The sequence below is a fragment of the Archocentrus centrarchus genome, chromosome 20 (genome assembly GCF_007364275.1).
Source record: "Archocentrus centrarchus isolate MPI-CPG fArcCen1 chromosome 20, fArcCen1, whole genome shotgun sequence".
Classification (NCBI taxonomy): Eukaryota; Metazoa; Chordata; class Actinopteri; order Cichliformes; family Cichlidae; genus Archocentrus; species Archocentrus centrarchus.
The window spans coordinates 7,046,569-7,073,204 of NC_044365.1; the positions used below are offsets into that span (position 1 = coordinate 7,046,569).

At 38.6% G+C, this 26,636-nt stretch overlaps 1 long non-coding RNA gene across 1 annotated transcript; it reads right to left on the reverse strand.

The window, feature by feature from the left end:
* Positions 1-572: 572 nt before the first annotated feature.
* LOC115799841 (uncharacterized) lies at positions 573-4,071 on the reverse strand. The gene is made up of 5 exons (XR_004021625.1): positions 3,962-4,071; positions 3,490-3,559; positions 2,788-2,928; positions 2,379-2,471; positions 573-874 (listed from the first exon to the last, which is right to left on the reverse strand). It is a non-coding gene; the product is annotated as an uncharacterized LOC115799841 (long non-coding RNA).
* Between the last annotated feature and the right edge of the window lie 22,565 nt (positions 4,072-26,636).

Here is a 26,636-nt window from a genome sequence, read left to right on the forward strand (position 1 = left end):
TAACATCATCTTGTTTTACAAAAACACTCAAAATAATAAAGTATAAAAATGCTTTGTATTTATAAAAAAAAATTACAATTATAAAGTTAAGCATCACAGTATTTTTTAAACTTTCAATAACCTTTTCAGAACTCTTAGCTCCACACAAGCTTCAACTAGTTCAAATAGCAGCAGAACATCCACACTATGGTAAAGTGTCTTTGTAGGAGAATTTTTTTTACCCATTACAGCTAAGTGGCTACAATGAGGTATCTTAATACAACTGAAAGTGCTGTAACAACAATCTGACACATGAGAAAAAAAAAAAAAAAAAAAAAGAATAAACCTCAAAACAATGTTTTGTCTGCTGCCCAACGTAAACTCTTAACAGAGTCGTATGGTCTCAGGTCAGTAGGTTGATACTACTACCTTAGATTTCAATTTGAAACTTGTAACCTTCAAGGTTAAACAGTAACGTAAGAAATAAAAAAGGTTAACAGACAACCCAAACTACTGCTCAAGTTAACAGGATAACAAAAACTTTTCAGCACACTGAACAGCCCCCATAATGATTTCATGCATTATTCCAGCAGTTTATTTTTGAGTACCTGGATTTTGTTTAAAAGTCTGTGTGTATCAAGTTCCATCAGGATCTTTTGGATGAATTTAAAAGTGTACCTGAGGTCAGAATGCTCAGGTTCAGGTCGTAGATGATCCCAAACAGTAAGGCACAAGAAGTGGTGACATCTTTGAGTTCATTGAGCACCTGCACACCTTCAACTATGATGCCAACATCTTCTGGGGACTGATCAACATCTTCACCTGGGTGTTTAATCACATAGGTGCCGATGACCATCTGATCCAAATCTGCCTGGGTTTCATCAGGGTTCTCACTCTAAAAACAGATAAAAATAGACAAGATAATTTAATAAAACCTCTCTCACTGAAAGCATATACACACGTGGATAAAATTATTGGTACCCCTCCTTAATGACCAAAACATCCACAATGGTCTCTGAAATAATTTAAAATGGACAAAAGTAATAATAAATAAAAACTTATTGAAATTTAACCAATTAAAATCAGGCACTGCTTTTAATTTGTGGTTCAACAGAATCATTTAAAAACCAAACTGGAGAAACAGGCCTGGACAAAAATGGAACATCTAGAAAAGATTGAAACTAATTTGACCACAGGGACATGTTAAACTAAGGTGTGTCCTCTAATTAGCATTACAGGTGTCTTCAAGCTTGTAACCAGTCAGTCTCCTATTTAAAGGGTGCAAAGTCGTCACTGTGCTGTTTTGTGACGAGGTGTGTGTGTATCACAATGAAAATGGACCACAGGAAGTGAAGGAGAAAGTTGTCCCATGCCTAGTGTCAGAAAGCTTGGTCTCAGTTGCAGGCCTTCCAACAGGATAATGACTCAAAACACACAGCTAAACTCACCAAAGAATGGCTAAGAGCTAAACATTGGACTGTTCTGCACTGGCCTTCTATGAGCCCTGATCTAAATTCTATTGAACATCTGTAGAAGGAGCTGAAACATGGAGAAGGCACCCTTCAAACCTGAGACAACTGGAGCAGATTGACAAACAAAGAGTGGTCCAGAATACCTGTGGACAGGTGCAGAAGTCTCATCAACAGTCACAGAAGTTGTTTGATAGCAGTTACTGCCTCAAAAGGTTGAGCATCAAAACATTAAATTACAAATACCACAATTTTTGTCTAGTTTGTTTTTCATGATCCACAATTCAAAAGCACTGTCACTGGTAAATTTTCAGTAAAAACTTTAATTACTTTTGTCTGTTTCAAGTTATTTCAATGACTGATTTTGTTCACTAATAGAGGATTGCCAACAATTTGTCCAAGTGTGTAATTCAGATGAAGCTTGCACCATTTTTATATTCTTCTTGATAACTGACTCCAATAATAAATGAAGTCAGTCTTCAGTCTCCCTGGTTCAACACCCTGCAACTACTTCCTTAGTACGTCAATGTTCTGCAGAGACCTGCTAATGAGCCATGATCCAGGTGTGTTGAACCAGGGAGAGAACTAAGACATGCAGGATACTTGAGGACTGACTTTAGACACCCCTGAGTTAACTAAACAAAACAAATAAACAAAAAAAAGTTTTGGGGATAAATGTAAACACTATTAAGGAAAAAAAACTTCTAAAAAAATAACTGGTAATGGGTAGGTTCATCAAAGTTAGCAAATCATATATTGTCTGATATTTGTAGGCCCAATGAAAATGAATGTGGTGGTAAAACTTAACAACTCTCCATCACAAAGGTATTGAATCTTGGTGAGTGAATTACAAAATTTGACACCTTGATGAGAACTTATTTAGCACAACCATGAATGAAAATGTCCCTTTTAAAAAGAACTGACACTTACTCCGTACTCTTTCACTAGCTTTTCAGGGTCTTCGTTGAGATACAAAGGTAGTGCTTGGAGGCTACAAGATCTTCTTGTTGCAATGTAGTCGTTCTGCAAAACGAAACAGGAAATATACTGCATAAACAAGTCACTGACATTAGGAACATGGAAAAGTTCCTAAAAGTGATCCCTGACACAGATATCAACTGCTGGCCAGCCAGCTTTAATGCAGAGGTCACTCATTCATTCATAAAATCCCATTTAGCTACAGGTGCACTTATCAGTTAACAACAAGGGCAGGGATAAGTGTGAAAGCCCACTACAGTCTTATGTGACTTGTCTTAGTGTAAAGGTGGATGGTGGGGTGGCAGAATAATTATGCAAACTATCTGCAGCAACTTTAGTATGCAAGTAATTATACACAAACCTTGTCAAATAACAGCCATAAAGTTTTTGATTTTGTGTCCTACTGCTCCTCCTTTCTTGCTGAGAATCTGTCAGTAGTGGCCCAGCTGCGCCATAAACTGATAAGTGGGATGGTGGTAATGCAAGTGAACTCAGCACTTATCTAGGTAAGTATTTCAAAAAAGACAAAAAAGAAGTACAGAAAAAGGTTATCATACAGCTTAAAAGTCTTCCACAAGTAATATCACAAGATTACATATCAAATTCCAAAACATATAACATCTGTTTCATATTGCTAGATATATTTCCAAACCCTAATGTAGTACAAATCTTCAGTGATTCTAATCTAGAATACCCAGTGTGTAGAATACCTATGTGTTGACCCTCAGTGTATCAAAATTGGTTTAAAATAGAAAATTACATCTACCATCTACACAACTTCTGAAATAATTTATGCTTGAACTAATTTGCTTAACAACTCTCACACTTTATACATTTTTTAACCAATTAAAAAGCCCACATTATGATGACAGCTGATGCTATGCAAGTTATGGGACACAACTGACAATTAAATGTAGCTGAAGTAACACAGTTTTCAACACTTTGGTTAGTATGTGACATACTTAAATGACTATGAAGGGCATTCCAAGTTTTAAATACACAAGGGCAATCAGAATAAATGCATGGGTATGGGCGTCTGCTGCTGAAATTGCCATGAGCCAACCTGTAGTGTTTAGTAGATGGATTCTTGTCGATGCAGTCATCCCACAGTTTTTACAAGACCACATTCATATCTGTTGGAAAAAGAAAGTGATATTAGAGTAAAAACATCGAAGTCAACATATCCATAAGCTGACTCACTAACGGTGCCAACAGAGCTAACGTTAGCTAATGGCGCTAATGGAGCTAGGGGTGCCAATTTGTATTGGTGGCGTTTACGATACTGCTATCAGAATCGTCACAACTTTACAAAACTACACAAATACATAGTAATGCGTATTTGATAATCAGTCGCTTCAGTGAGTTGACTTTTCAATGTTTTTTTACATCTGGTAGCAGAGTTAGCAAAACAGAGTAAGAGTAACGAATTAGCATGGTTCCCCCCTTTACCTCAGCCTCACCACAATTTAACGCATACAAAACACATAAAACTATTTGCTATATGAAGTATTAGTAATAAAGAGATATTTACTTACCTTTACTCAAAGGATGACAGCGGATTTTGCAGAGCCGTGTATCTCCATTTGCATTGACAAGCGGGATAATCATGTGACTGTGAACAAGCGAGATTAAAGAGGAAATACGGTGTCCTGAAATGGACAAACCACCCTATTAATGAAGTGCTTTCCGTTTTATGTAATTTTTACTTTACAGAGTTGAGTTGGGAAAACTTAACATAGCCAAGTAAACCTGACATTGCACATTTTTACTTTCAAACAATACAACTAACTTAAGTTGATGCAAATAACTCATGGTCTTTGAGTAATCAAAACATAATACTATGTTTTATAGTGAACAACAGTGACATTTCCTTTTTTTGAGTGCATTGTAATGCATTTCCAATTAAATGTGATTGCAGAAGTTTGATGAGTTTAGCACTAAAGCCCTCCTCAGTTCCCACCACACCCAATTCTATAAAATATAGACAGTGGCTCAGTAACATAAGCCTCACACGTTTGTATTTGTGGTAATGAAAAAATCTTATTAATTTGAAATAAAAACAATAAAAAAGAACTTGACTGCATTAAAAATCGAAAATCACAGCAAGTAATGACATAAAAATCAGGGCTATTACGGTAGAGCATATATTTATGTATGTAGAAAAAAAAAACAAAAAAAATAAACTATCACACAACATCATGTCCTGTTTTAACTAAAACATGAAAATGTAACAACCGTCACAAAAAGTAAGGAAATTTGTGTTTGGTCAATTATTTCTCTATATTATATGTTTCTTGGCAATAAATCTTACACTGTTGGAAAGTTTATTTCCCCGTAAATGGTGGCACATTTGTAAGGAAAATGCATTTGTGAGTTGAGCTGCAGAGCTGAGTATGTCGGATGTGGCCATGAAAGACTTGCCAAATCTTTTTTTGCCAATTCCAAGCAGCTTATTCTCCCAAACAGCATATCCTGATTCTTGGTGTCGTTTCTTGGATTGATGATTGAAGTCTGAAGAAACAAGACATATTGACAATTTAACAGTTTTTTAATTCAACAAACTGGAGCCTCAGTAGCATGTGGAAGAACCATAAAAAGCCGCTGCAACAGCCTGGCACCGCCTCCTTATTCTGATCACGAACTTGGTCACACACTGCTGTGGAATGGCATCTTTCAACAAGCACTGGTCACAAGTCAGCCAGTGTGGTTATGTTAGTCATTCTGGCAAGAACAGCACACCTGAGCTGATCCTACAGGTGTTCACTGGGGTTGAGCTCAGAACTACAATCAGGCCATTCTATCCACCCCCCCACCCCCCCGCCCAAATTCTGGAGGTAGTCTATAACCAGTCTGTGGGGGTGAGCGTTGTCATCTTGGACAGCTGAGTTTAGAGATATGTTATTGCCACTGGTTGCAGAATCTCATTTTGATATCTCTCTGCATTGAGGTTGCTTTCTATGATGGCAAGCCTGACTATCAGCACCTGGGGTACCAGAAGCTTGACACCAATCAACACCAAACAAGAGTCAGTAGCAGAGTAAGTTGTTCCGCATTTGCAAAGAAGATTTAGCAAGTTTTTCATCCATGCACCACATATACACAACTCAGCTGTTGAACCTGCAAATGCATTTTCATTACAATGTGGCACCATTTAAGGAGAAATAAATAGGCTTTCCAATTATATAAGATTTATTGCCATGAAGCATTGTTACAACAAGGAAATAATTGACCAAACACCACTTTTCTTATTTATCTTATTGAAAGTTGAAATGGCAAGAACATTCTGCAACTCTTGGTATTTATTATATAACCATGAAAAAGCACTGCAGCCATTAAATACTGTACTTACTGCTATATCAGCACGTATAAAAAAAATCTTAATAACCAACTTTATCAATTTGAATTAAATATTAACACTTAGAACACTGCAAACTATTCAGTGCATGCTATGCTGCACTGCATTTTGCTCATTGCAGCAGTAAGCCTTCCATAAGACAAAGGAAATAACTGGTTTGTGAGTGCAGCAGTGTCTCTTTTTTTTGTACTTCACTGTTTTGAGACATCACCATGATCCTTTGTATGTTCTAGGGTTTTTTTCTTATTACCTATGAAGAGGTAGAATCCTTTTAAAATATTGACTCAAAAAGTAAAATTGGTGTCTTTTTTTTTTAACCATTTTTTAAAATGTTTGATGGACAGAGGGTGTTTCTCAGAAGTTGAACCTTTGTCTTTAACTTTATCCTGCTTGTTGGAACCATTTCTGTACTTGTTGTTGACTGCTGAAGAAAGTGCTCATCAGGAACAAGCTGATGATTTTTTTTTTTTTTTCTTCTTGGCTTTTTTTGGCCAGTGCATGCTAATGGACATCAATATAAAATATATAGATGCCAGATTTGAGCAAAACTGTTAATTTATATCCAGAGTTTAAAACTAGCTTACATTTCTTGCTTACATGTATTGCTTATTGTGTTGTTTGATGTACCCTTTGTTTATCATTCTAAATATATATTTTACTTTTACATTCTGCATTGAAATCAAATTAAATGATTTGTAAAACTGACGAAAAAAAATCAAATAAATTAATAAAAAACATCTTAAGTGCCTATTTTATTTCTTAAACTTTTATTTCATATAAGCATTTATTTTATTTTGTGGTGATTATTTGGTCAAATCTTACAATTGGAAAAATCACATTAAAATTAATGTCTTCAAGAATTATTTTTTTAGATTGCTGTTTATAAGAAATAATGAGGGACTCCAGATTAACTATAGATACCAGAGAATAAGCAGAGGAAAACACACATCTGATGTTTGTCTAATTAGCTAACGTATATTTATTTATTTTTTAGCTAATTTTCAATTTTTGTGAAGTGGCAGCACAAAGGCTTTATGTACACAGCAGACAGTGATGGTGGAGAGTTTCGCTAGTCACTGTACTAATGTACCTGCTAACGTTTCCTTGTGAGAATTAATCTGATGTTCAACATTTGTTCCACACGACTTTTTTTCCCAGGTTGTTCGTGCCCCACCTGCCATGACCCTGCACCCCATCAGTGGGGCGCACCCCACAGTTTGAGAAACACTCGAGTAGATAATTGATATGTGAAGCACTCCAGACTCATAGCTGTGGCTGATTTTATCAAACAAAACTCCATCATTCAGGAAATAATTGTTCTTTCAGTAAAATACCACCAGCATTTTTTTTTTTTGCAATTGTAAAGAAACATTCATTATTTGCTATATTAGAAAGAAATTCAGACCGTGGTGAAACTATGGTTTTGGAATCAGAACGTACACTCGTACAGTGTGCTGGTTTCTGAGCAGCTTTCACAAGTTCAAAGATGCTGATCCATATAGTAAAGGTTGTGCTTTAATCAGGTTGTTGCTCAGTTGATTGAACCTTAACCTTTAACATTCACCAAGTCAACCTGTTTTGGGTTGGGGGTAGGATTAGCATTATTAGAAACTAGAAGACATTATCTTTCAAAATTTAGTCTCATATATTGATTTTTTTCCTGTTAGAAGTGCTTCCATATGGTGCATTCCAAATAGACAAAAATCCTATAGAAAGAAATGAATTTTAATGTATCCCTAGCCCTAAATGGCATTGCCCAGGTTGCTGATAATATTAAGCAGTTAAACCTACATCTTGAAACCGAGCAGCACTGTGCTTACAGAGGAATTTCTTTTTTGTATTCATCACTGCTTTCTGGTTTTTGTCAAAGCACAACTTTCGATGATGCAACAGTGTAAAAAACTCATTTTTTCTGCCCATATTATTGCAGCTATATCATAAAACCAAACAACCCCTGCCTACCACTTCTCACCTATAACCTCCAACTATAACAACACCACTACTGTTGAGCTGGCAGGGAAACTAGAAGAGGCATGAGTGAGAATAAAACGTAGTGTAATCGCATCTCAGCAGACACAATGAGCCCATTTGCTTTGAAAGCCATATACATATTGTCTGAATATTAGGTCATTCATCTTATTTTATCTGCTTCTTTCAAAGATGTGGAGAAGGATAGAGAAATAAGAGTGGATGGGAAGAAATTGGTGCACATAACCATGACCTTGTTGACAGTGTGAGTTCTGTTGTGTAACTGCCACTTAATCACAAAAGTGGTTAATTGGAAATGCTGACTTTATGAAAACAGTTTCAACAAATGAATAGAATTTGATAAATCTGAGCACATAAGACCACAATTGGAGGCATGCACACCCCCTCACTCACATTTACAAATACACATATTGCACTTATGGGGGGGCCTGTTATTGCAGGAGCCTGTCAAGCCCAGGGATTGTGGCAAATCCATCGTGTGCTTTGTTTGGGCGATATCCGTCTGAGGTAATAGTCGCATGTGTTCCGTCTTTTCCGCTGCACACATCTGTCTGAGGAGGGGTGCCAGTATGATGTATGAAGCTGTTTTCCGAGTCTGAGCTAAGAAGAATGAAGCCCTGCATCACTTAGCATCCCATTGCCAGACGCAGCTCCGCCATTACACCTCCCAGAAGTATCAGGCACGCCCTTGCTTGAGTAATTTTGCAATCTGTTGACAATGTTTACACGGTGGGTGATTTGTCATCACAAACAGCAGGGCAAAAATTAACAAGCTTATTTATGATCCAAGCTGCATTTGCACGATGAAAATGCCATTGGTCATGTAAAACAGTCAAATTATCCTCACAGGTTTTGGTGAGGTGGCAGCAGAGACAAATCACTTAAAGCCTAATGTTGGGGAGGTGGGTGTCTAATACCTGTAATTAATATCTATATTTTCAAGGCTTCAAAAAATATGACACTGTTGATAGGGAATATTAGCTTGAAGAATTGAGATGGACTTTTTTGTCAGAAGCGCAGTGCACCCAGAATTAAAGTCCTGGAAGCACAATGCTATTTGCACTTTCCTTGAGAACGTAGCTGAGAAAAGGTCAAACAACAAATTGAAATCTTGGCCTAATATTAGATGTTGCATGAGAGCTGAAGGGTGGAATGACTAAAAAAAAAAAAAGAAAAAAAACAGTAAGGCAGAAGGACAGTGAGAAGAAAGGGCAAAAAAGGAAAAGAAATCACGAACAGTACATCTCAATGGGCATTTGGAAATCTTTAAAGCACTGGAAAGTGTCTTCTAAGTCATGGGATTGCTCTCAAATGGTAGATTCCTGAAGGGAAAAAAATCTCATTTTGTATGTATAACTTTGAAAAGGTCACAAGAAGAGCAGACAGGCATGAGAGAACTTGTGAACCATCAAGAGACATCAGGTCTGAAAAGAAGATCAGAAGGAAAAGAAGCAAAGCATGCTCTTCCAAAGCTTTGATATTCACTTTAACACCTAAAGTGCCCAGAGACATTGTTATATTCTGTTTCAGTCTGTATACACTCTACTTCTATGCAGTATTTGTCATACATGACAAAGAAAAGTGGGATTTAACTGGAAGTGAGACACCCACAGGGGAGCCAATGAGTTTCTTTTTTTCTTCCCAAAATCGATTGCTGACAGGAAACTGGAAATATTGACAGGTCAGCTCTTGGTGAGAGAATGATTTACAAATTCCTGATGCTTTCTGTGTATTAAGGAGGGTGTTTGTTTTCAGTTTATAAAAAAGTGGGGCACACTGTTATCTGGCCCTGACTAATGTGCAAGTTTGCAGTCTGCACACCATCTACAAAGGATTGCTGACTGTTACTCTGTCGCAGGATTTGGTCTGCTTGTCATTACAGTTGTAAAATGTATTTCTGTCACATCGTGGATATCTGCTAGCAGATAAACCAAGGCAAATAGAAGTCAGTCTGATAAAAGGAAAGCACATCTGCCAGTGAGGTTTTGCCTTTCATAAATTGGAATCTTACTAAAAAAGATAAGTCTTCTTTTTTTGTAGCCAGGATAAGCTATGAAGAGGGCTTTTCATCATTCATTTTTTTTAATCCCCCTCCCTCTAAAAAGGGAGGAAACAAGGCTTCAGCTTTCCAAAAGCTAAAGTTTGCAATCAGGACTGCAAGAAGTATTAAAGTTTTGCTTCTCAGGAGAGCTACTACTGCCAAATGAGAATGCCCTCTGCGCATACAGTAGAACACTATGTTCTTCAGGTATTATGACTGTAAAGACTGTGGGTGGTCTTTATATTGTGCAAATCTTCCATATTTGGCTTTTGTAAATTAAAAAATGTGTTTTTTTTTTGTTAACCAGAGGTTCCTTGTAATGCTAGTCCCATGCTAATTAAACAGTTTTCTTCTGGGTGCTGATATAAATCCTGACTGACAACCAGTGGCATTCAATAGAAGGCACTAATGCAGCTCCTCGCCAACTTAATTTCGAGGAGAACAAATAACAGTATTTTAACCTTGCTCTTTCTCATCCCTTCTATAGTCTAATGAAATGCATAAAAACCCAAAAGCCACCCTCTAGCACATAAAGGATTAATTGACTGAGTGGTCAAATACAAGGCAAACTGCATGGCTAGTTTTTCTTCTTTTTTGGTATCAGCAACCTTAATTTATCACTAGACCTCTCTCTTTATGAATAATAACATTATAAATGAATTAACTTCTCTATAACACACTATATTGCAAAAAGTATTTGCTTGTCTGCCTTCACACACATATGAACTTGAGTGAAATCCCATTTTTAATCCACGGGGTTTAAAATGATGTTGGCCCACCCTTTGCAACTATAACAGCTTTAACTCTTCTCAAGGATTCTTTATTGTCATTCACATTCACACATTTGCATGCAGTGGAACAAATTTCTTCTTCAGGTCCCTGTGTTGCCCGTGTAATAGTTATGATATAGTTAGGCTTTCCACAGGTTTAGGAGTGTTTATGGGAATTTTTGGCCATTCTTCCAGAAGCACATTTGTGAGGTCAGACACTGATGTTGGACGAGAAGTCCTGGCTCACAGTCTCCGTTCTAATTCATCCCAAAGGTGTTCTATCAGGCTAAGGGCAGGACTCTGTGCAGGCCAGTCAAGTTCTTCCACACCAAATTCACTCATCCATGTCTTTATGGATCTTGCTTTACGCGCTGGTGTGCAGTCATGTCGGAACAGGAAGGGGCCATCCCCAAACTGTTCCTGCAAAGTTGGGAGCATGAAGTTGTCAGAAATATCATGGTATGTTGAAGCATTAAGAGTTCCCTTCACTGGAACTAATGGGCCATTTACACGAGAACGGCGTGAAAAAGATACTTTTTGAAAACGGAAGCACTGGCATACAGTATGTGCACTATGTTTGCAGCTCCTATATCCACACCACCAACTTGTGGCCTGCCTGCATGTAAATGAGATCGTTTCTGAAATGTTTTCAAAAATGAAAATGACCCAAACGACAGTTTCCACTGAAAATGTTCTTGTGTAGACGGGGCCTAAGTGGCCGAGCCCAAGTCCTGAAACACAGCCCCACACCATAAATACCACCCCCCCAGACACACACACCGTAAATACCCCCCCCCCACACACACACACACACACACCAAACTTTACACTACCATTCTCCTGGCAACCCCCAAATCCAGACTCATCCATCAGATTGCCAGATGGAGAAACATGATTTGTCTCTCCAGAGAAGACATCTCCACTGCTCTAGAGTCCATGCTTTACACCACTGCATCCAGGTGCTTTGCATCATGCTTGGTGATGTAAGACTTGGATGCAGCTGCTTGGCCATATAAACCAATTCCAATGAAGCTCTCTATGCACTATTCTTGAGCTAATCTGATGGCCACATGAAGTTTGTAGGTTTGTAGCGACTGACTTTGCAGAAAGTTGGCATGCCTAGAGTTACTGTAAAACATTATTTAAGTTGAAGCCATGGATTATCCTTTTTAGTGGGTTTGAGGCCCGTCCACTGAATCACCAGCAGTAACTCTATACATAAATTGGGTAATTATGGTGCTGATGATTTTACTGAATATTAATTATCTGACACAAAATGTAGGTTGTTTAAAAATGACTGAAACAGAAAATGAAAACAAAGATGAGAACACAAACAGGATGCAGCTGATATTCAGTTTATTATTCTGACAAGCTTACATCTTATATCTGAAAGCTGATATGTAGAGCGCTTATATAACAGGTAGCTTTGGTATAAACTTTGCCACTGATGTCAGCTCATGCATTTATCTCTGCTGTCAATAACATCAGAACATATGCAGATGTTTTTTCTGGGTAAAATATGTTAGTTGTGAGGGTTCAGCTGATGGATTTAGGGTCCTGGAGGGTCATCTTTCCTCTGTATATCAGTGGCTTTCTCCTTCAAGTGAACATTTCACTGAGATCAGGAGGTAAACATGAAAAAAAAAAATCGGATGCCCAGTTTTTCTAGTGTCATTGAGGTCATGTGGAATTGGAAAAATGGTTTCTTTAAAACTTGTAGAAACATTATTTTATATCAGGCTAGCAGTAGAAACGTATGCAACACTTTTTGGTGTAGCTATTGTTTCATTTCCTGCCTTTTGTGACTACGTTCCCCACTCTAATTTATACCACCTGTTTTCAGTCGCTCTATCCATCCATGTACTTCCTGCTTAAATCTGTTTGCTTGCCGGTTGTTTTATTACTCCAGAACAAGTTTTCAGGTAGTATTATTTGTGATTTTTTTCTTTTACTTAAACAAAACAAGAGACATGAGTGAAACAGTTAAACAATAACAGTTAAGTCATATGCAGTACAGACAAAAAAAAAGAAAAAAGACAAACAAGTAAGCGTCCTTGTACTTCAAATAAAATGTGTGATTATGTTTATTGATGTGTTTCTGTGCACCTGCTTAACTCCCATAATGTATTATTAGGAGGGGGAGCAAAGAGGGGTATGGAAATCAATGAATGAATAAAATAAACAAACAAAACAAAAATGAGTCTTACAGCTTACGGCAGTCGTTGCCATCTTCATCATAAGTGGGCAGTGGAGGGCTTGCATGGAGATGCTTCCAAACAGTGACAGGGAGATGATTTGACTCCAGTGTACTGTGGGCATCATAATTACTCATGTCATGTAAACATTTTTTCATTTATTTCACAATGTAAATTAATTTACTTTATCTCTCCGGATCATCCTGTTTGGGTTTAAGTCTGATTTTATTCTCTTTTCTCAGTCGCTTCCAGACCTCTTATGAGAAGAAGGTGACCCAGATGGTTTAAACCCCATGATAACTGCTGCCAAACTCTGAGGAGGGGGACAGTTTTTAGGGACTGACAAACATGTAAACCTCTTTGTGTTTAAGGCAGTAACCCACGACAATCCACTTCCAATAAGGCACCCTGGACATCGCACAGCTCCCTCACTCTAGATCCTTCAGATTTGAAAAGGTGATGATGTAGCAAATGAAGGAAAGAATGAAGAGGCTGATGATAATAATAATAATAAAATAATAAGAAGAGCTCCTCTACAGGGGCCAAGGCTCGAGTCTATCCCAGACCATTTCCTGTGTATCATTCACTCACGTTCTCCCCATTTTCATAGCACTATCTGCACTGTCCTATTTAATAAAGGCAAAAAATAAATAAATAAATGTAAGAAAAAATAATAAAAAAAACCCAACAAACTATGTTTTAAACCTGGAGAAAATGCAAGGCCAAACGTAGCCATAAAAAAGGTTCATTAGTCATCAAAAACTGGAGGACTGAGCTGGCTTGATAATGCAGCTACTACTGATATGCAAACAGAACCTGCAATTATTGCACATATGTGGTATCAGTTCGGAGTAAGTGACACTTCTCTATCATGAATGAGCATCTTCTTCTTCATGAAAATTTGACCAGCATTTGAAAAAGTGAATCAGAGTAGAGCTCTTTGCTTCATTGATTCTGTCAGAAGTGTCTGTATGCAAATGACTCTGTCAGATAATCTCCAAAGTCAACTGCTGATATTTAAGGTCCATGACAAAATGTCACCCTTTATCTGACATTTTTAATGTGCCCTGTTTTACTGTGTATATAATGCAGCACTGAGCAATAGAGAAAAAGAATTGAAATGCTTTGCACATTTGTCCCCTAATAATGCATTTTGTTTTGAAGATAATGTGGATTGGGAGTTTGTGTAAAAAAAAACTGGCAAAAAGCTTGATAAATGTGGCTGTCTGTAGACAAAGCTGACTGAATAACAAACATCTTGGGCTATACTACCACAAGCATAGCATAACTTTCTGGCAAGGAGTGGTGGTGAAAGACTGGTCTGTACCTGGAGGACATCGGGGACAAACTGCTTGCCATCACTTGGTACTGATTCTCTGAAGACCACCATGGTTTGCATACCTATACAGAGCTTATGCAGAGCTGTGCAGACCAACATCTACTACATGTTGTAGCTGTGCATTGTTACCAGAGGCAATGCTGGTCTGTGGGCTACTTTTGCTTCTGATTGAAGTGAAACAGACTGTTAAAAACAAAGAAAATTGGCAAAATGCTTCTTGTCGGTTTTTTTTTTTTCAACATTTTTAGTTATTGTTTTAGGCTTCTTTCCCTTCATGTTGATCTCCATTGTTGCATCTTCCTATTCAACCCAATGTTTCAACTAACCAGCATTCTGACATATATATATATATATATATATATATATATATATATATATATATATATATATATATATATATATATATATATATATATAGCATTCTAATGACTGATAAGGTTCTGTCTCAAAAAATTATCAGCTGGCCAGATGGACAGAGTGATGAAAAGTCACATGGCGTAAGTCAGAGGACTTACAAGAGGCATTGGGTTCTTCAGTGGAACTCTTGTGTGTGTGTGTGTCTCCTCTACCTACTTGCTCCATCTGTCCTATATTGTATGTGTGGTTGTCTGTTTTGATTAATCTGCTTACCTTGTCCCAGGAGTGGGTGTGGCTGCCCAGCCTCCTTTTGGTGCACCTGTTCCTTGCTTGCAATTACCTGCAGTAGATAACCCCAGTTCTTTGTGTCACTCTTCACCAGAATGTTATTTGGTTGCACAATTGTAAATCCATTCCTAGTACGTCAATCGGTTGGCCTTAATAAAGCCAACTGAACCCTTATTCGGGTCGTGAGATTAACCTGTGCAACTGCGGAGAAAATTTTGTTACTGTTGATAGCGAGAGACGCTTATCTGTGGCTGAATCTGTGGAGGAAGCACTGAAAAACCCACCTGTGTCAAATCTGCAGGAATCAGACGCTAAATCTAGAATAGAGAGAAACTGCTGAGTAGGAGAGAAGGATAGAGAAGGTCAAAAGGAGCTGGACCATGGATCTAGAGAAAGCATGATCAGACCAAGAGAAGAACTTTGGTACATTCAGTCATTTGTATAACTTGTTCTGCCCAGAAGGGGAATCCATTATAAAAAAAAAAAAAAAAAAAAAAGATTTCAGACTCTTTACAGCAGGGATCATTCAAATTTCATCCTCCACAGCAGGTGCTAGCTTCTTCTTTGTCAAAGAAAAATGACAAAACTCCCATGTATAGATTACTGTCGGTTGAACAACATCACCATCAAAAATAAATACCTGTTACCTGTGGGTTGCTGTAGCTCAGAAGGTAGAGTGGGTTATCTACTGATCATATTTCTGCTCATAAGTCCTCCCATTCACCTCCAGCTTTCAGTCAACCACCCCTCCCGTTTCATCACACTGGCCTGCCTACTAGTTCAACTTGTCTTCAGACTCCATAGTACCTCCACTTGGTCTCCCAAGCATGGTCCTCAGTTCACCTCTCAGGTATAGAAATCTTTTTGTTCAGTTTTGGGAGTAAAAGTGAGTTTGTCCTCTGGCTCCCACCCACAGACTAATGGGCAAAGTCAGGAGTCAGGAGCTGCAAGCTGCCCTCTGCTGTGTCACCTCGACCAACCCATCTACCTGAAGCATTCCCTTTGAGTTAAATAAGAACACAGTACTGTGACCTCATCTACCACCGGGTTCTCTCCTTTTGAAGTGTCTTTATGGTACCACTCTCTTCTGTTTCCAGTTTAAGTCTAGTCAAAATTAAATTGTAGCCTATTGTAAAACTTAAAGAGCTATTCTTGGAAAAGCAAATATGTTTGGTACACCAGCGTATTCGGATCATATTCTGAGTGCGAAAACTGCCAGACATGACAGGCTAAAAAAAAAAAAAAAAATTTAAATTGCATTTCCTTCTTACAACATCACATGAGATGCTGCCGTAAGATTTGGAGGTGGCGCTCAGAACAAGCAGCTAGCTGACCAACATCTCATTTCCATTTTGAAGTTCTAAGTAGGTCATGCTCTCGCAGCATAATTTACCCAGTTTCTGTCCACCTGAAGATCCAAAGATGCATAATCTTTTTCACATGTCCCAGAACTGTCTCCACTTTTCCTCTGGAGCTTCTTCCCAGCTGCACTTGCTTTTGAGTCCTTTGAAAACCAAACTGTTAACAATCTATGTGTGAATGTAAACTTGCTTTCATATTCATTTTATATTTTTTAAGTATTTTAATGCTCATTATTTTTATTTTCATTCACTTCCACTTTGGTTAGCTCATAGCCTTTTTCTTGCAAATAATTAAAAAAAAAAAAAAAAAAAAAATATATATATATATATATATATATTGTTAATTGATATTTTGCCATATTCTGTGAATCACAGCTGAACTGAAAGCCATGCTTTTAGACAGCACTGAAGAAGCTTCACTGCAAACACTTCTGATTCAGTGAGAATGGTGCTTCAGCATAGTCACCACTTGATTTGGTTTGTACATATACTGAACACCTCTACTACACATTACAAACATCTTGATCCAGTACTGTTGGATGCAGTGCTTCTAAGGAGTCAACTATCATTTTAAGTCTGTCCAGACCTCTAAATGCTTCATTGTCATCTTTCATTACTAACACAAAAAAAATTAACAGTATTTCTGGACTGAGAGGTATCTGATATCAGTCTGCCCCTTGATCCCCCAATCACCCCTTTATCTTTGAAGGGGTGATTTTTAAGACACTTGTATTCAATAAATGTTCTAGCATCTATTTTCTTAACAGCTTATCTGATTTAGGGTCTGGAGGCTTATATAGTCCCTGACAGACGTTCTGTCGCTTATCCATGTTGTGGAAACAAAAGCTTATAACCTGACTTTAAATTCATCCATTGGTTTTAGAAATGACTCATATGAAAGCTGAAACCCTCCCAAATGAGGTTTAATTTACGAAAATAAATTTGCTTCACTGCAGAAATATTGATCATTTAATAAACACAGAAAGGTCAGATTTTGGCAAGACAAAAGTTTTGTCGCCTTGTCATATAATACACCCAATCCTAGTTTACAGCCTCACCTGTGCTCACTAATTGATCGGTTAATTAGTGGGTGTGTATAAAAAGAACCCCAGCACCCCAGACCTTCACTTGAACTGCAACTTGTCTTCTGACAACTTGACCAAAAATCCACCCTGCGACCAAAGCCTTGATTATCAAGAGGCTGAAGACCAGATCCACTGCAGAGGTGTCTGGCACCTTTAATGTGTCATAACCAATGTTATGAAACATATCTTTGTATTTGAAGTAAATTATTTGTTTGATTTTCACATTACTTTCTGGGGGCGACAAAACTTTTGTTTTGCAAAAATCTTACCTTTCTGTGTTCATTAAATGATCAATATTTCTGCAGTGAAGCAAATTTATTTTCGTAAATTAAACCTCATTTGGGAGTGTTTCAGCTTTCATATGAGTCATTTCTAAAACCAATGGATGAATTTAAAGTCAGGTTATGAGCTTTTGTTTCCACAACATGGATAAGTGACAACTTCTGTCAGGGACTGTAGTTGGGTGAGAGGCAGGGTACAGCCTACACAGGTCATCAGTCTATTGCAGGGCTAACACACGATTCATATTAACATACACACAACCAATTTAGAATCACCAATTGATCTACAGTGTGAGTCTTTGGAAGGAAGTCGGAGTACCTGGAGAGAACCCATGCAAGCACATGGAGGACATACAAGCTCCATATACACTGTAAACCCGGATAAGTTGAATCTACTTAAAAAAACCAAGGTAACTCGTTGCCTTAAATCTTTTAAGTAATGAAACAGTTCATTTAACTCAGCCTGTTAACTAAGCACTACTCCATTTCCAATTGAACTAAATTGTATGTTCTAATTGACCAAACTTATCTTTTATAGTTCATGAAAAAATAAAATGTCTTTTGATCAATCAATTCCCCCTATCCTTTTCATGGTTGTGTGTGGGGGGGCTGGAGCCTATCCCAGCTGACAAGGCAGTAAGATGCAGGGTACACCCCGTACAGGTCACCAGCCTGTTGCAGGGCTGACACAGACAACCATTCACACCTGTGGGCAATTTAGAGAGACCAATTAACCTAACCCCAGTAACTGCACATCTTCAGATTGTGGGAGGAAACCCACACAGACACAGGGAGAACATTCAAACTCCACACAGCAAGAGTCCCAGGCTAAGGTGGAATTGAACCCAGACTATCAGATAGCTATTCTAGCTGTGAGGGAGCACTGCTAACCATCATGCCACCATGCAGCTGCGCATTAATCCAGTCTGTTAAAACTGGTATAAACTAGATTTTTCAAGCAAACTTGATGATATTAAGTTGCTTGAGCTCAAACACATGATTACAATAAGATAGACCATCAAAAAGTAGTCTACTCAGCATTAACAAGTGATGTTCACATTCTAGGCAATATTAAGTAATATAAACTCAATATTTTTAAGTGGAATCAAAATCTGGGCTTACAGTGTAGGAAGGCTCTCGCTGCCAGGTGGTTCTGAACCCAAGACCTTCTCTCTGTCGGGTGGCAATGCTAAGCACTGTACCACTGTGGCACCCCCAATGAGTGTTATGCTGAGTAATTGATACTAGACAATATTCAAATCTTAATATCTTATGTAAATTTCCCATTATGACTGTGTCTTGTTATTGACTTTTTAAAGTATTTAAAAGGATAAAGTATTTAAATCTTGTTTGATTAAATTCAGACACAATTCTGAACTTAATTAAATTACGCAAAACTAATTTTGCAATAATTTTTAAAGAAAAGAGACTTCATCCCGAAATTGAACAGGAAATCTGAAGTCTAGTAGTTTTTCATCTTAGGGACTGCAGGCTACTTAAAAACATGGCTAACATTCTCATTCTGCCCTTCAGCCATCACTAACTCATGAAGTCAGGGTCAATAATCAGCCCCAAAGTAATGCAAGAAAATATGCAGTGTAACCCAGTATTTAAAAAAACTCCCCAGAAGAAGAACCTGGCTGTCTGCCTAACCATAAATCATTGCAGAGATCAATAACTAAATAACCCATGTGGGCCTAAACCCCAGGCACAAACAAATGATACAGAAGTCTTATGTCTTACTGAATTAAAGAGTGCATTAGTAACATTACCTCGTAACTTGAACAAATACATTTTTGTAGAAACTGTAAACAGACTTATCAAGGCCGCAAACAAAGCTTCACAAACTTCAATTCTAAGCAGCCCATCAGTGACCAGATGCATCAGCATTTGGCTGCATGGCAGGTTTTAGGTTCAAACCTCGAGGGCTCTGTTTGCTAAGGATAGTTAACACACGCTTGGCAAGACTTTTAGTTTAGTTATAGTAGGTATAGGTGCGCTGTAGATGGAAACTGGGGAATAAGAAGAGTAAGGTACTGGTAAAAGTGACATCACCACTGAATCCAAACTGATTACAGAGGTGAAGGGGAGGGTAAATGGGTATGTTTTTGTCCATGTTAGCCCTGAAACAGAGAGAGACATGTCCACTGTACATTTTTTTCTGGATATTTGTTTAACAATATGTCTTTCTTGACTAAAATAAAACTACCATAAAAATTAGAGACTGTTTATTAATGTGTAAGGGAGCAAACTTACAAATTCAGCAGAGGATCAAATAATTATTTTCTCTACTGTGTGAGTCTACTTTGGTAGAGGATCTGAGCTTGGAGGAGGACAAACATGACTAACATGACAATACTCATGACTACAACTCCCCACTTGCCCTGCAGGCAGTCTTTGTTCTTCAAGCTTGGTTGAAGAACAAAGACCATATATATATATATATATATATATACAGTCTTTATCTTACAGCCAAGCATATAAATGCTTGGCTGTAAGATGAACAGGAACAAGGAGAAAGGATGACTAGAGGCTAAGATCAAGGCAGCACAGAGGGAAGTTAGCCAGCTCTCAGAGTTGCAGAAATCTGTGATGAAAGTACCTGCAGAGAGCAAGGCAAGTCCTGAAGAGTCAGCTGAATGGGAAGAATAACATCCAGGCTATCAACACCTACACCCTGCCAGTTGTCAGATACCCTGCTGGATAATAAGCTGGCCAAAGGTAGCGATAGAAGCCACTGATGCAAAGACGAGAAAGCTCCTTACCATGCATGGAGGGTGTCAACCCAAATCCAGCACCCTTGAGAGTGTGTGCTAAGCAGAAGGAAGGAGGCCGAGAACTAGTGAGTGTGAGAACCCCTATCCTAGATGAAACAATGAAGATCCATGAATACATCAGGAAGATGGCCACAAAGGATCATGTGCTTAGTGAGTACCTCAGGCAGCAGAAACCCGAGAAAGAAGAGAAGAAAGAACAGGAACCACCATGGAAGGACAGGACTCTGCACGGCATGTACCACCAGCAGATCAAAGAAGTGGCTGACATAGAAAAAAACTGGACTGACAGACAGCACAGAGGCACTAATCATGGCAGCACAAGAACAAGCTCTAAACATGAGATTGATGGAGGCTGGGGTCTACCCCAGCACTCAAAGTGCTTATACAACACATTTACATGTAGATTCACCCATTCACACCCATTCATACAAGCACTTCCACGTGTAACTAAGCTAAGTGCTTCCTGTCTAACATTCACACTCCAATGCTGGCGTCGGAGAGCCACTTGTGGTTTAGTATCTTGCCTGAGGATACTTTGGCATGCAGCCCAGTGCAGGCAGGAATCAAACCGCCAACCTTCTAATTAATAGGTGATCTGGTCTACCTCCTTAGCCACAGCCAGTAGGTGCAGAAGGACATCATGAGGGACAGGTCCCAGATGAATAATAAGATGCCCAATGACCACTAGGTTGAAGAAACATGTCAGAGAAGTACAAGCCAAGAGAATAATGGCCTGTTCACCAAGAATCCAACCAGGGTGTACACTGAACTACAGTGGAACAATAGTATCCAGGGCAGAATCACCTAGAGTTGAAACTGAGCAATACTGAAAGAAGATCTTTTAGAAAGAGGTGTCACACAACACCAATACCAAGTGGCTAGTGGGCCAAACATTCCAGAACAAAAACAAAATGACATTATAAAGGCAGATATTCAACGAGTCTCTGGAATGAAGACAGCATGATGACCTATCATGATCCATACCTACTGGCTGAAAAAGCTAACAGCACCCCATGAATGCCTTGCAGCACAAATCGGGGGGCTGCTACCAGCAGGGACTCATCCACACTGGGTAACATAGGGCAGAACAATCCTGATCATGAAGGATCCCCACAAGGATATGACAGCATCATCAAAGTAGTGGCCAATTATCTACCTTTCTGCAATGTGGAAGCTCACATTGTAGGCACGAATCAATACATGAGTAAAGCTCAGAAAGACATGGAAATAACACTAGAGGGTCAATGCACCAGGTTGATAGAGAGCTCTAAGACCAACCAGGCCAACCTGAGAACTGCCTGTATTGACTACAAGAAAGCCTACAACTCAATCTGCCACATGTGAATACTGGAGGGTTTGATTCTGTGGAAGGCTAATAACATTCATCAGAAACTCAATGGGATTGTGGCCAGCTCCAAGGCAATCGCACAAATTACCATCAAGTGCAGAATACACCAAGGTGAACCACTGTCCCCACAGCTGTTCTGCATAGACCTCAACTCTCTAAGCCAGCTCACTGCAATAGATTCAGGATTGGACTGACCACCTCCATCAGCCACCTGTTGTACATAGATGACATTGAGCTGTAAGCCAGGAGTGAGTAAAACATCAGCTCACTGATTCAGCTCACCAGGATCTACATCAAAGACATTGGGATGTCATTTGGCCTGGATGAGTCTGGCCAAATGATTGCAAAGAGAGGGAAGATCAGCTGGACTGAAGTCGCCAGAAGCTACAATAGCAGGCATACAGTACAGCTACAAATAACAGTATCCAAAAAGGCCAGTGGGAACCATGATAAAGATGCACAAAGGTCAGCCACTGCTAAATGTCTCCAGAAGGTAAGACAGTTGCTGGGAAGCCAGCTACATATCCCATACTAGTCATCAGATACCCAGCTGGAATAATAAGCTGGCCACAGGAGAAGATAGATGCCACTGATGTAAAGGCATGAACACTCCTCACAGTGCACTGAGGTCTCCACCCACAGTCCAGCACCCTGAGACTCTATGGGCCGGCTGTAGCTCAGGTGGTAGAGTGGACTGATCTCCAGCTGTGTTAAAGTCTCCTTGGACAAAATACTGAAACCGAAATTACGTGTGTGAATGTTAGATAAAAGTTATTAACTATAGATAAAATTGCTGTATGAATGTATCTGTGATTGGGTGAATCAGACTTGTAGTAGTCTAACAGTAGTGCTCAAATTGAATAGAAAGGTGTTATGTAAGTACGAGTCCATTTACCATTTGCCCTGTGCAATGGAAAGGATGGTGAGGATTAATGAATGTCAGATCTACAATCCAGGATGAAACAAGGAGCATCTGCAAATACTTAGGAAGATTAACTGTTCCAAGAATGCCTTAGGTAGCTGAAGACAGAAGCTGATGAGGAACAGGAGAAGGAACTATCATGGACAACCAAGCTCCTGCATGATATGTAGCACTGACAGACAGAGGAAGTGGCTGACGTAATCCTACCAGTGGCTAGAAAAGGCTGAAATACAGAAAAGAGACTCTGATCATTGCAAGACAAAACAGGCCCTAAGCACCAGGTCCACAGAGACATGAGTGTACCAGGACTCAAGTTGCAGACTGTATAAAGGTACTCCAGAGACTAGCCACCACATAGGAACAGAATGTAGCATACACTGGAACAGCGTACATGGTGAGCCACAACCAAGAGGCTAGAACATTTGTGAACATCTGTGCAGCATATGGACTAGAGGTCTCCGAGTGCTGATGGGAGATGCCACTAAAGGTGGTATCCCATCAGGGACGGCTAAGGTCAGGTTGGACTTCGAGTTCCAGACAGACAAGCAGCTGCTGGCTAACCAGATATAGTGGATAGTGGTGGTTGACAAGGAGCAGAAGACTGAAGTTGTGATAGATGTGGAAATTGCAGTAGACAGCAACATCAAGAAGAAAGAGCGTGGCGCTAAATGGATAACTGGGGCAGATGTGGAAGGCAAATGGAGGATCCAAGATTGAGAAACTCACATATACCACCTCCTAGAGAGCGAGAGGGTGACTTTTTTTTTTTTTTTATATATATATTAATTTTTTGAGATGTCCTGGTTAAAGATGTTATATTTCAAATTAAGTCTGATGCATTAATTTCATTTTTAACAGCCACTGTCACCACTGGGCTAAAGGGCATTTTGTATTTTCAGGGATTTAGTCTTCAGCCCCAATTTAGATTACTTGGCATCATCTCCAGACTCAGCACAGCAGGAACTGGGAAGTGACGATTACAAATTGTCCCTGGGGGATGTAAACTCACAGTGTTCAGGTGTATAATACAGTAGAGGTGGGGCTCTGAAATGCTTTATGAACAGCATGATTAGTAGCAGTGATACCACAGCTTTCAAGTGTGGGCTTAAGTACACCACTACACATCTTGTTTATTACCCTTGTAGTGACCACAGGGGTGAGTAGGTAGTGTTCTTATATATGTTATATAATTAGAGTTGATGTCATTCAGTATTCAGACCAGTATTACAGGTTTAACTGTCACATTCCTTTTTTTAATAATGACTGCAACATGCTGGATAACATGAGTTTTGCACCAATTTTGAAATGTAGGCTACAAATATATATAATGCTGTGCACTTTGGATGAGTTGTCATCTACTGTACAACACCATCATGGAGGTATCTATCTCATAACAATTATCCTTAACATACTGCCACAGTAATAAAAAATCATGTATCTTCAACCCCAAAAAGAACAAGGAATCCTGCCACAGATGATGAAGTCCCAACAGAGCCCTGATCTTAACATTATGTGAGTCAGATTGGGATTATATGAAGAGACAGAAGACTCTGAGACAGCCTTACTCCACTGAAGAAATGTAGTAATTCTCTAAAATGCTCAGAACAGCCTATCTGCAAAGCAATTTTGAAAAAAAGGGTTTCCCATTTATTCCAGAGAACAAATTGAAGGGCTAATCAGCAATTAGTCATAAACAAATTTTCTAAAGCTCTACATGTAAGCTGTGGTAGATATATATGCTGTAGATGTATGAAGATGTTATGAAGGTCTGCAATCATGCATGTGAGAGCACATAGATCATGCCAAAGGCATGCTGGGTTTCTTTTTATGCATCATGATACATCTTGACAGTCATGCTCCCCATTACATTAAATCTTTATCTCAACAGCCATATTTTATTAAGGGTGGTTAAACTGAAAAAGTCAGGTCAAATTGTGCAGTTCAATTAAAAGTGCAAACAGCAATGCAAGAAGCAGTTACTGTGCTCTCACATTCACATACATCAAGACATACTGTGGTGAAGACATCCTGAAACAGAACCATTCTGCAGTTGAGATTTGCTGTCTTTGTATTTCCTGGTATACAAACAAGTTAATTGTCACTTCCTGTGCCCTGTGTAGCTAATTATATGTCATGTTGTTGTCGTGTGTAGAACACAACATGCCATGTATATAGGATAATGTTTATTACTTATTGCTGATTTCCTCCTGCTTTTAGGTGGTGCTGTGACTGTGACTAAATACTAAATGTGAATGTGACTAAATGTCCTCAGACCTGGACTTGTTCCAGACACGTGAAGTTAGGGGGAGACAATGTACATTTGAGTTATGTCTTGTGGCATTTTCAAACATCAGAATTTGTCATGCTGCCATGGACGAGGCAATGCATAGAAACTCAAAAGCTTTTTCACGATAACAATCTGATCAATTCAGATAAATAAATAAACAAATAAATGTATATTTATTTATTGAGTATTTAAAATGTGTATGGTGCTGGGATGCTGATAAGACACGAAGTCTTGCCTATTGCCATTTCATAGGATGAGAATTACACCTTTAAATGTTCTTTATTGCTTATTTGGTGTACAATGTAAAGTTCATTACATTTGAAAATAACAGTCCTTATTGAATGTATATTTGTTACAGGAACTACGACTGTAATGTTTCAATTATGCAATCCTATGATGGCAACTGATTTTGATCGGTTTTACTATGAATTGTGAATGCACTCATGTCTGCATGATGGAACTGATTTGGTCTCTTTATAAAATACCGTTACTCATTTGCCCATTCAAAACTTTGCCTTTCTTTCAGTAACATAAATATTTGAGACTGTATTCAGCTTGCAAGCAAATTTCTCCCTTTTGAAATATCAGCAGTACCAAAACATGACATGGTGTTACTTAAAATAAGGTCTAATTAACCTACACATTACTCCAGGAGACCCTATTCAAAGGTAAAGCAAGCTTAGACAGAAAAGCAGGTCTCAGCATCGCTTCAGTTTCCTAATTAAATGAACTCAACCTGCAGCCTGTATGTTTGATTTCATTTCTTTATCCTTTTTTCTAATACAGTTTCCTTTTGACTGTGTCATCTCCATCTTTCAGTCAGAGACTTCAGAGGGACTGCATAAAGCCTCCGAGATGAGACATTGCTCGTACTTGGCTCCCCATCACTCCAGGTTCCCCAGTTAATCCATCTATACAAACTATTGTTGTTTATCTGTCCACCGACTGTACTCCACCTATAAATTCAGTAGTCAGTAAATCTTTTAACATATTTCTATTTCTGGAGTGGTGCTTCATAGTTAATATACCACTTTGCCAGCACAAAGCCTTGGCTTGTCCTACTTGCTTTCTTTGAGATACAGCTTTCAAAAATAAATTAAAAAAAGCTTCATTCTGAATTTTTGCAAACAATAAAGCTACAAAAGACCAGTCTGGAGTGCAACCAAAGGAATAACAATTGATGGCAAAAAATAAATAAACATTTCTCCATTTTCACTTTTGTAGTAACTGTCTGCATGTACAGTAGATTCTCACACAACCACCTTTGATCCACAGCAAAAGGCCCTGCATGGCTCTTCCTGAAGGCTCATTCTAAAAAACACGAGCAAGATCTGACAGAAGTGAAAACAGCAAAAAAAGCTTCTTGCTTGCAGAATATTAAAGTATTTACTTCACATGCTAAAATTTAAAAAAAGCAAAGAGAAAGAAAAAAAAGATTATAAATGAGGCTATAGTAATATGGACATAACTCAATGCTATTCTTGACCTGGTAAATGAGGGTTAACTGATGCTATGCCATATACTGTATCTTACATTATGATGCTTTTTATTTACAGAAGGATTATCCTTTGTTATAGATCTTTTGCTAAACAGCTCTCATCATTTGCAGCCATCATTAAGTATCACATGGGCTTTATAAACCTTTTTCATGTCCTGAACACTTTTTGTTGCCAATATGTGAACGGATTGTAACTTAACTTAAAAAAGTTACTCTTTACTTGAAACTCTTGGATATGTCTGACAGCGTTCATACTACTTGGATTTGCAAAAATACAAAAGTGTGATGCCTATGCTCGCTCCTTACTGCCTCTATTC